An 11,826-nucleotide genomic window follows, 5' to 3' on the forward strand; every position below is an offset into this window, starting at 1 on the left:
GAAGTGTCTCTGAGGAGGAGGTGTGAGGCGAAGACCGGGGATCCAAGGACCAGGCTGGTTTAGGGGAGCTGAAGGGCAGGAGAGAAGAACGGGGACAGATGAGAGGAGGCGGGAGAGGGAGGCTGGGTGGGATCCTGGTCTCGGGCTCTGGCTCTGGCTGGACGGTCTCGGGCTCTGGCTGGACGGTCTCGGGCTCTGGCTCTGGCTGGACGGTCTCGGGCTCTGGCTGGACGGTCTCGGGCTCTGGCTCTGGCTGGACGGTCTCGGGCTCTGGCTGGACGGTCTCGGGCTCTGGCTGGACGGTCTCGGGCTCTGGCTCTGGCTGGACGGTCTCGGGCTCTGGCTCTGGCTGGACGGTCTCGGGCTCTGGCTGGACGGTCTCGGGCTCTGGCTCTGGCTGGACGGTCTCGGGCTCTGGCTCTGGCTGGACGGTCTCGGGCTCTGGCTCTGGCTGGACGGTCTCGGGCTCTGGCTCTGGCTGGACGGTCTCGGGCTCTGGCTCTGGCTGGACGGTCTCGGTCTCGGGCGCTGGCTGGACGGTCTCGGGCGCTGGCTGGACGGTCTCGGGCGCTGGCTGGACGGTCTCGGGCGCTGGCTGGACGGTCTCGGGCGCTGGCTGGACGGTCTCTGGCGCTGGCTGGACGGTCTCTGGCGCTGGCTGGACGGTCTCTGGCGCTGGCTGGACGGTCTCTGGGGCGGGCTGGACGGTCTCTGGGGCGGGCTGGACGGTCTCTGGAGCGGGCTGGACGGGGCTGGACGGAACCAGCGAAGAAGATAGCTCGGGCTCTGAGAGGCTAGACGGAACTAGCGGAGAGGGGATGATGGCAGGTGTGGTGATGATGGTGGGTGTGTGTGGTTGAGTGGTGCTGTCATCTTCAGCCTCACCAACGGTGAAGGCTGACCCACTCAACCACAACACATAGTCCAGGTATTCGGCGAAGGTTCCTGGAAACGCTGCTGCTGGGGCTTGCTGGTACAGACGATCGTCCAAACCCAACCAAAAGACTGACTTTAGGACGTCATCTGACCAACTTACCCCAGCAGAGAGCTCCAGGAACCTGCCGACATACTCCTCAGATGAGCGTCCGTCCTGAAATAGGTTGAGGGTGGTGAGAGCTGGGGTGAGGAGAAGTCCCATGCTGTCAAGGTTTTGGGTCGGTCAATCTGTCACGGTGCGGGTGCGGGCAGAAGAGCGGGCTGAGTTCAGGATCTTGATAAAGAGACGTTTAATACAAAAATACAGGCAGGAGGACAGGGTTTCACAGCGTAACATTCAACATTGACCGACAAACACCAACTGAAGGAGGGAGAACTAAATACACAGGGGAATCAGGACTAAATGAGGTGAACACAGGTGAAAATGATCATGACAGGACGAGGAACAGGTGGCTGATTGGGGCGTGAGTCCGGGAGAGGAACAAAAGGATCCGGGGAAGTGTGGTGCAGATGACGGGACAAAACAGGTGAGGACGACAGACTGTGACAGAAACACAAATACAAATATTTTTAACCATTAAGCATTTTATGTCCCTCTATTGAAAGTCCAGTGCAATGATGGCAGAACAAACACATAAGAAAATGTACAATTACATTTGAAGAGTTTGTGTCTGGTCTGTTTCTGGGATAGTTGAATGAAGAATAATTGAATGGCTATATGTGATGTATGTGTGGGGGATTAGTTTAGAGAGAAATATACAGAGAATGGTACTTGCCAATATTGTTTTGAAAAAGTCTGAGGTGTCTTCTCCAAAAATGAGGGGAAGTCCACAAAGAACTGCTGTGCGATTTGCAGTGATGTCAGTGCCCTGGAAAACCAAATTAAATTTAAAATTAGTCGGAATAAACTACTTTAAAATGTGATGGCTGCTCTGAAAAAAGTTTTATAACATAGAATTAAATTTTATGAAATAACAGTTACAAAATTTAGTTTAAGAAATAAGCATAGACAAGCTTACCACAAATTCAGAAAGTTTTTTTTTCCAACTGCCAGAAATGGAGCTGTATGTTGATCAAGTGCTGTAAAAAATTCTTGCTTGAGGTTTTTGCTTGTGATGCGAATAAACTCTGCATTGATCTGTAAAAGGAAAAAGAACAATGTTATATCTATTATTAGGCTTTTGGTTTCTGCGTTATAGGGATACTTGAAAATGGCCTTATTTACTCAATCTCGTAGTATCTCAAATGTACCTCTATTCTTCAGATATATATATCAGATATATTTATGACTTAAATGAACACAAACAGTCTGTGTGAAGACATGGAAATGGTGTAGTTCTGGTGTAGCTTCCATGTTTTATACGATAATGCTTCAATAGGAGAGCTCTATTTTCATAGGGGGAAAAAACAGTACTTACATTTCCTTTGCATGTCTCATCTCACAAAGCAAGCTCTGCAAATGAAGAAAATAATATTAAAATACACACTTTTTAAATATACAGCTTTGTATTTTAATTTATAAATCAATAGTGTTCAAACATTTAAAGTGTGGGGTGGGCGATCTGGCAAAATATGATATCACAATTCTTTTCATGTTGGTTTTACTGTTTTGCATTACAGCCAAACAAATTTCCATATTTTCAAAAAACAAAGCTAAAAACAAAATAGAATAGCAGACATTTTAGGCCAAAATTAATGATAATAAAAAGCTTAGTAATTGTTTAAACTTTGTTAATAAAGAAATAGCAATAAAGATACACGTTACATATACACAACATAATATATAAATAAGATAAACCCTATAAATTGGCTTGACAGTATACATTAATAATTTATTCTTATTAAAGCCACTGTATTTAAGTGAGTGATTTTCAGTGACTTTTGTTTTATTAACATTAAAAGTTCTCCCAAAAAACAGTTGTCTCATCATGTAATCTTCTGTTGCAAATTAAAAGTTATTTTGAAGAATGTGGGTAACCAAACAGTTGATGGTCCCCATTGACTTCCATATCATCATATGGAAGTCTATAGGGTCATCAACTGTTTGGTTACACGCATTCTTCAAAATATCTTATTTTGTGTTCAGCACAAGAAAGAAATTAATAAAGGAACAAAATGAAATTTAGTTAATGATGACACATTTTAATTTTGGGGTGAACTATCCCTTTAAGAAAAGGGCGCATTATGCCGTTCATTATTAGACTGCTGTCGATTAAAGACCTGCACGCTTCAAAAATACATAAACGCATCCGATTAAATTAAGTTCACTTTTACTTTAGACATAACCAACTATGTTCATGAAAACATTGTGTATATTCCACAGTATTAGACGCGAAATATAAAGTTTAGTAATCAGGCACTGTGGTTGATGCACTCAGAAAATGACATGCGCCCATTTCAGAACAGCACGCAAATTAACCGTTTAAGCGGCAAGGCTTTAAAGTACAAGCAAATATTAAAGTCCCCGTGAACCGGAAGCTGCAAACGATTTTTCTCCGTGCAACGGAATATTGAACAGAGGGCAGGGTTTTACTCTAGCGCTCCTCCTCTCCATCTCTCGCTCATAGCAAACTAACGGTTTGAGGGGAGTGGTTAAGCGTTTCCCCACCCAAACTGTGAAACCTACGTCATTAAAAAAAAAAGAAACCGTTCCAGACCGGTAGTAACTTTTCAGATTTTGATTAAAGATTACTAAGGTAAAACATTTTTTTAATATATATTCACTTGCACGGATTAATTGTTCACCACAAGACTAGTAATATGCGCTAACAAAGTAAATAGGTTCAATTTTGATTTCAACGGGGACTTTAAAGCTTGTGAATTGCAGTATCCCGTGAGTGTAACTCCTGTGTGTTAACATCTGATGTAAATGCAAGTCGAGTTGTAACGTTACAGTATAGGCCTATAGCCAATGTTGAGACTGTGGCGCCAGAACTGAAAATGATTTTTGCTATAGCACAACACTACTATATTTTTTCAAAACAGATTGTGGATAAATTAATCCCACACCCTTAATTTGAAGTAATCCAAAAGTTAAAATATATTAATTTTAGCATTGCTATATTTCTACATAATTATTGCAACATTAAAATATAAATCAGTAAAGTTTTTTCTAACATTATACTCACAATAAAAACAAATAAAACATAAAAATGTTCCTTGATTGAAAGCATGGACCTAACAAATAGGCTACCGATTTGCAAATGCTAGACTGCTCATTTCGATTAGCACAATCCAACACAATCCAAGAATTTGATTAAAATAACACATCCAATGTTCATGTGTAACGCTAGTTCCCTTTCGTAGTCACTTCGAGTTACGTCAGAAGTGACGGAGAATGGGGGTTTCGCATGAAAGCCAATCCTCTTCGAGTATTTAACAACGAGCCAATGGCATGAAAATGCCTTGGGGCTGCGGAATTTGCATAGCGTATCTCCGCCCCACGCAGTGGGTATAAAAGGAGGAAGTGAACGCAACCGCAGTATGTTTTCGCTTCGGAGCCAAGAGACCTCTTCACTCCTAAAGCCATTCTCACTGATCCAAAGACTCTTCGAGACGAGCGTCCTCTTCAGTGTTGGTGTGATGGCGGTACCCAGCGAGATTCTGCATCGCCTGCGATCTGAGCAGTGGTCTGCCAGACTTTGCGCTTCTCCCTGGTCGGCTCAGCGCTGAAAGAGTGAATTTCCTCCTCTCATTGAAAGAGCTGCACGTGGCACGTCTTTTTAAAGATGTCTCGCCCGTGTTCTTCTGGGTGCGGTCGATTCATGTCATCTTCTGATGGTCACGATCGCTGCTCTGTATGCCTGGGCATTCAGCATGCTGCAGCAGCGTTCGTGGATGACTCATGTTCCTTCTGTGGGAATATGACCATCTCTACACTGAGATCTAGACTCAATGATCTGACAAAAGTGAGAGTCCCCGTCCCTGCTACTCGATCTGCTTCTTCCACGAGAAGCTCTTCGACTCGCGGCCAGGGTGATTTGACGGTGACGGTGTGGAACAAAGCCCCGACGCTAGTTCCTCGGGCCACACCCCCCGCTCCAGTGGTAGAGCCAGCGAGCGCCAGTTCGAATCAGCCGTCTGCCTCTTCGCAGGTACCGTCTGTTTCGTTCGGCGCTCCAGATGATGATGCGATGTCGATCGCGGCATCACAAGGCGGGCTGGATTCCTCGGGAGATGAGGATAAGGCTGCGTTGCCTCCCTCGGGAGTGCCAGCGTTGCCCGTGTCTGATCCCGAGTTAACGGCCATGCTATCTCGGGCCGCCGTGAGTATCGGGTTAGAGTGGAACCCTCCGCCCTGCCCCGATCTCTCACGGATGGATAATTGGTTTTTGGGCAAGGCTGCCGCCGCAAGGCCACAGCCGACCCCAATACCTTTTTTCCCCGAGCTGCATGCGGAGCTGACGCGCACTTGGAAGGCTCCTTTGTCCTCCCGAGAGCGCGCTCTAGCCTCCCCCGCCTTTCCTCCCCTCGATGGTGGGGCCGCTCGTGGGTACACTGGGATGCCCCCGTTGGAGCGCTCTCTTGCGATGCAACTGTGTCCACAGAGCGCCTCCTCCCGTGGTCCTCCTAAACACCCATCCAAAGCCTGTAGGTTCTCGTCTGCTATGGCGGCGCGTTCCTATAGAGCGCCGGGACAGGTGGCCACCGCCCTGCATGCAATGAGCACTTTGCAGGTTTTCCAAGTCAAACTGCTCAGAGATATGCACGAGGGCGGGACTGACCAATCGGCATTTAACGAACTGCGAGCGGCCACAGACCTTGCTCTCCGGGCAACGAAGGTGGCTGCTCGCTCCGTTGGTCAGGTGATGGCCACTAGCGTGGTCCAGGAGCGCCATCTCTGGCTTAACCTGGCAGATACACGGGATGCCTAACGGACTCGTCTGCTCGACGCTCCGCTCTCCCAGGTTGGCCTTTTCGGCGGTGCAGTCGAGGACTTTGCCCAGCAGTTCTCGACTGCCCAGAAGCAGACGGAGGCGATCAAACATATTCTGCCCCGACGGCCAGCTGCTGCCTCCACCCAGCCGTCGGTGCAGACACCTCCTTCTGCTCGCCGCCGAGGACGCCCCCCTGCGGCTCCCCTCCCTCCCACGCGGCCCCAGCAGCAGCCTTCACCCGGGCCGTGGCGCGGAGGAGGCCACAGGCAGGCGTCACAGCCCCCTCAGGCCGCACACCCCGCTAAACGCCAGGCAAAGCGACGTTCCTGAGACGGGCTGCTCAGTGATGAAGCCGAGTTTTTCCCAGGAGGCGGTAGCAGGCCCCCTCCTTCCCCCGGTGGAGGGCCGGGGGAGAATCTTTTGTTCTCAGCTCCCCGCTGCTCACCCACGGGTGGGCAGTACCCTGAGTTGGTTAAAGAAAGACTTGACATCATCACTGAGCACACAGACTGGAACGAGTGCGCTCGACGTCCCAGTGCGTCAGCCCACTCATTCCTCTCTGTCTCTGAGGGTGCGGAAGGGAGTGTGTGTCGTCCCCCGACTACGCCACTCCCCTCCCCCTCTATCGCCAGACCCCAGGCAGAACAGACCCCCGTGGAACGCTGGTCCTTCCCTGGTCTCTTCTGTCGGGGAGCGGGCTTCCACTGTGCATCCGGGCGGGGTAACTCCTGCGCGCATGCCAGTCGACCCGCCTCGCTGCCCCTCCGGGGGGACGTCTGTGGTTCGCATGACCCCGCTGGTACACTTCCTGGAAGCTTGGCTAGAGCTTCCCGGGCTGTCCCGCTGGGTCAGCCGAGATGAGGTCCGGGTTTTACAGCCCCTACTTCATTGTCCCCAAGAAGACCGGTGGGTTACGACCGATCCTGGATCTGCACATTTTGAACCGTACTCTCCATTGACTACCGTTCAAAATGCTCACAGCCAAACGCATTTTCGAATGCGTTCGGCTTCAGGATTGGTTTGCAGCGATCGACCTGAAGGACGCGTACTTTCATGTCTCCATTTTGCCTCGACACAGACCGTTTCTTCGGTTTGCTTTCGAGGGCCAGGCATATCAGTACACGGTTCTCCCATTCGGGTTAGCTCTGTCCCCTCGCCTCTTCACGAAGATCGTCGAGGCAGCCCTTGTTCCCCTTCGCGAGCACGGGGTTCGCATCCTGAACTATCTCGACGACTGGCTGATACTGGCACACTCTCGAGAACAGGTTTGCGAACACAGAGACCTGGTGCACCGGCACCTAGCCCGTCTGGGCCTTCGGGTCAACCGGGAAAAGAGCAAACTTTGCCCCGTGCAGAGGATCTCTTTTCTCGGCATGGAGATAGACTCGGTCGCCATGTCCGCGCAGCTCACGAGCAAGCGCGCACACTCACTGCTGACTTGTCTTCGACAGTTCGAGGGCAAGAGTGCGGTTCCACTGAAACTGTTTCAGAGGCTCCTGGGGCATTTGGCATCTGCAGCCGCGGCAACGCCGCTCGGTTTGCTTCATATGAGACCGCTTCAGCTGTGGCTTCGCGATCGAGTCCCGAGGTGGGCATGGCATCGCGGCTCGCTCCGAGTTCCAGTGACTCCAGCATGCCGCCGAACCTTCTTCTCGTGGTCGAACCTCAGCTTTTACGGGCCGGTGTCCCTCTTAAGCGAGTTTCCAGGCATCTCGTTGTCTCCACGGATGCATCTACCACGGGTTGGGGTGCCATGTGCAATGGGCATGCAGCCGCGGGTTCCTGGACAGGACCCCAGCACCTCATGCACATCAATTGCCTCGAGCTGCTGGCAGTACGCCTGGCCCTGCACCGCTTTCGAGCGCTGCTCAGGGGTCAACATGTACTTGTCCGCTCAGACAATACCACTGCAGTAGCGTACATCAACCACCAGGGTGGTCTACGCTCACGCCGGTTGTCGCAGCTCGCCCGCCACCTCTTGTTATGGAGTCAGAAGCACCTGAGGTCCCTTCGTGCAGTATACATTCCAGGAGACCGGAACCTGGCAGCCGACGAGCTGTCACGGGTCCGCCCTATCTACGGCGAATGGCGACTCCATCCCCAGACGGTCCAGCTGATTTGGGACCAGTTCGGGGAGGCACAGATAGATCTGTTCGCCTCCCGGGACTCATCCCACTGCGCCAAGTTTTATTCCCTGACCGAGGGTACGCTCGGCACAGATGCACTGGCGCAGAGCTGGCCGTGGGGCCCACGCAAGTATGCGTTTCCCCCAGTGAGCCTTCTTGCACGGGTGTTGTGCAAGATCAAGGAGGACGAGGAGCAGGTCTTGCTGGTAGCCCCCTATTGGCCCACCAAGACGTGGTTCTCCGAACTCATGCTCCTCGCGACAGCACCTCCGTGGCCTATTCCTCTGAGACAAGATCTACTCACTCAGAGACGGGGCACTCTGTGGCACCTGCGGTGGCGGCAACCATCACTTCTGCTAGAGCGTCGTCCACGAGACACCTTTACGCGTTGAAGTGCAACCTCTTCGTCAGCTGGTGCTCTTCTCGCGGAGAAGCCCCCCGGAGATGTTCGATCGGTGTCGTGCTTTCCTTCCTGCAAGAAAGGTTGGAGCGCAGGCTGTCGCCCTCCACCCTTAAGGTTTACGTCGCGGCCATTGCCGCCTCTCATGAAGCAGTAGAAGGTAAGTCCTTAGGGAAGCACAACCTGGTCATCAGGTTCCTGAGGGGAGCGAGGAGGCTACATCCGCCTCGTCCTCCCCTTGTACCCTCTTGGGACCTCTTAGTAGTTCTAAGTGCTCTGCAGAGGCCTCCCTTTGAGCCTTTGCAATCGGTAGAGTTAAAGTTTCTGTCCATGAAGACAGCACTCCTGGTTGCACTGGCCTCCATCAAGAGGGTGGGGGACCTGCACGCATTCTCCGTTGACGAAGCGTGCCTGGAGTTCGGGCCGGCTTACTCTCACGTGATCCTGGATACGTGCCCAAGGTTCCCACCACTCCCTTCCGGGACCAGGTGGTGAACCTGCAAGCGCTGCCCCTGGAGGAGGCAGACCCAGCCTTGGCACTGCTCTGTCCGGTACGTGCGCTCCGCACCTACGTTGACAGAACTCGGTGTTTCAGGACCTCAGACCAGCTCTTTGTCTGTCATGGGGGGAGCCAGAAGGGAAGGGCTCTCTCAAAGCAACGGCTGTCTCACTGGATAGTGGACGCCATTGCTTTGTCTTGCCAGCAGCAAGGCCGTCCGTGCCCCCTTGGTGTGACGGCCCATTCCACTCGGAGTGTGGCCTCCTCTTGGGCTCTAGCGCATGGCGCCTCGCTAACAGACATCTGCAGAGCTGCAGGCTGGGCGACACCAAACACCTTCGCCAGATTCTATAATCTGCGAATTGAGCCGGTGTCCTCTCACGTACTCGCTTCCGCCAGTACTGGACCCGCTTAGGTGTCTTCGCTTGCTCGCCATTCCACTCCTCGGATTGGATAAGTGCGATATTTCCTCAGTGTCTTCCGTTGAAGCCTTGAGTCCTCCAGCACCGACGATGCGGGCACCACTGCTGTTGCTCTGCATGCTGGCTAGGTGCCTCCATGTGCACGGTTCCCTATGGTAACTGTCTCATGTGTATTATCCACTGTAAGCTTCTCTGAGCATGTGTCTTCCCTTGGCAAGCCATCTGCCACCCCTGGAGTTAAATTCTAGTAGCCACCTGCGGTTGGTGCTCCAGTGATCTCCATATGCATTCCTATGCGGCCATATGTGTATTTGTAAGTCCTCCTTCGGTAGGCATCTGGTAGCATGTCCCTCCCGGGATATGTTTCCCAGTGTACCCTGGTAATCCTGTGTCAAAGTGGGATCCCTGAAAAAAAAAAAAAAAAAGGTAAGGTGCAGGGGTCCAGACTTTCGCAGGGCACTGGAAGACAGCTTGAAGATGGCGTGATGGCACTGACCCCCATTCTCTGTCACTTCTGACGTAACTCGAAGTGACTACGAAAGGGAACGTCTCAGTTACGGATGTAACCCTCGTTCCCTGAGTAGGGGACGGAGACGTTAAGTCTCCCTGCCACTTCAGCTGTATCACTAGGTAGACGCCGGAGTTCAGTCTTGGCTCCTCAGCGAAGAAATACTGCGGTTGCGTTCACTTCCTCCTTTTATTCCCACTGCGTGGGGTGGAGATACGCTATGCAAATTCCGCAGCCCCAAGGCATTTTCATGCCATTGGCTCGTTGTTAAATACTCGAAGAGGATTGGCTTTCATGCGAAACCCCCATTCTCCGTCACTTCTGACGTAACGTCTCCGTTCCCTACTCAGGGTACGAGGGTTACATCCGTAACCGAGACGTTTGTTTAATCTGTTTCATTTATTACATGGTCAATTGTGTATATTAAGCAATTCAGACATTAAAATAAGACATAAAAAGCACTGACTCACCTTTCCATGTGCTTTCCTCATCCAAAATAATGGTATTACGTTTTCAAATCGGCTCCACCTACTGGTAGAACTGCGCATGACCACTCGAAAATGTTCAACATACTTATTATTTTAAGTGGAGGTTAATTTAATCTTTTGAGTTTAATAACTTACCGTGCTAAAACGTTGTCCTTACTTTATCAAACTTAGTAAGGTCAACAAACTTATTCAAAATAAGTTTTATTCACTTAATGTTATTAGTAAGATCATCAGTTACATTTTACAGTGTAGGATCAGGTGAAGAGAGGAGAGAACTGCATGTATTTTGTGATGCATCAGAGCGGGCTTATGGAGCCGTATCTTACCTTCATCTTTCAAATGGGAATGAAGTTGTCACCTCATTTATTATGGCTCGATCTAGAGTATCCCCAAAGAAGACCATTTCCATCCCATGTCTAGAACTATGTGCGGCTCTAGTTGGATCTCAACTGGCAAATCTTTTAGTGAAGGAACTTTCTGTGCCCATCCATAAAGTGACGCTTTGGACTGATTCAACCACAGTTTTGACATGGATCTGCTCTGAATATTGTCTGTACAAGATATTTGTAGCTAATCGGATAACTGAGATTCTAGATTATACTACACCAGACCAGTGGAGATATGTGGATACTGGAAACAATCCGGCCGATGAAATTACTAGAGGAAAGAAGTTGACAGAGCTATCTCCTACTAGTCGTTGGTTTCGAGGACCTTTCCTTGCCTTACCCTCTCATCAATGGCCAAAGTATCCAATAACTACTCCTGAAGTATCACTGGAATTGAAAAAAACTGTGTTTTGTAGCCAGACACAAGTTTTACCAAGTCTTTCTAAAGTGGACCCTGTCCAATTTAACACTTGGTCAGAGTTGATTTCTGATACCATTGAGAAGTTTTCTCTTGATCAAGCACCAGAGAACAAGCTCAATCAGAATCAAGCAGAGCTGTTACTACTTCGTCAGGCACAAGAGGAGGATTTTCCTGAGGAGAGCAAGTTACTCCGACTAAATCAAGGTGTTTCAGCACACAGTAGACTTGTTGAATTGGCACCTGAGTGGGATCCTGTGACTGGTCTCATAAGAGTGGGAGGTCGCCTTCGGCAGAGCAAGGACTTGGAGTTAGAAACGATCCATCCCATCATTTTTGACCCTAAGAATCCTATAACTAAGCTTCTGATTGCAGATCTCGATTCAACTCTGTGTCACCCAGGACCGCAAAGAGTCTTTGCCCAACTTCGTAGAAAGTATTGGGTTCTACGTGGACGACAAGCCGTAAAATCAGTTCAGCGTTTGTGTCGTGAGTGTAGAAGATGGAAAGGGTCTCCTTCAGTCCCGAGGATGGCTGATCTTCCTCCCTCTCGACTCCGCCTTTACAAGCCCCCATTTTGGTCAACTGGAACGGACTGCTTTGGCCCCTTTAATATCAGTGTAGGCCGCAGACATGAGAAACGATGGGGTCTCCTTTTCAAATGTCAGACAACAAGATGTGTTCATCTTGAGCTGTTATCTGGTTTAGATACAGACAGTTTCCTATTGGCCCTCCGGCGTTTCATAGCTCGCAGAGGTCGACCCTA

At 50.3% G+C, this 11,826-nt stretch overlaps 1 long non-coding RNA gene across 1 annotated transcript; it reads right to left on the reverse strand.

The window, feature by feature from the left end:
- Nucleotides 1-1,485: 1,485 nt before the first annotated feature.
- On the reverse strand, nt 1,486-10,271 carry LOC120486079 (uncharacterized). The gene is made up of 4 exons (XR_005624104.2): nt 10,239-10,271; nt 2,355-2,389; nt 1,956-2,074; nt 1,486-1,805 (listed from the first exon to the last, which is right to left on the reverse strand). It is a non-coding gene; the product is annotated as an uncharacterized LOC120486079 (long non-coding RNA).
- Nucleotides 10,272-11,826: the final 1,555 nt, after the last annotated feature.

This window comes from Pimephales promelas, chromosome 10 (genome assembly GCF_988280905.1).
Source record: "Pimephales promelas chromosome 10, fPimPro1.hap1.1, whole genome shotgun sequence".
In the NCBI taxonomy this organism is placed as follows: Eukaryota; Metazoa; Chordata; class Actinopteri; order Cypriniformes; family Leuciscidae; genus Pimephales; species Pimephales promelas.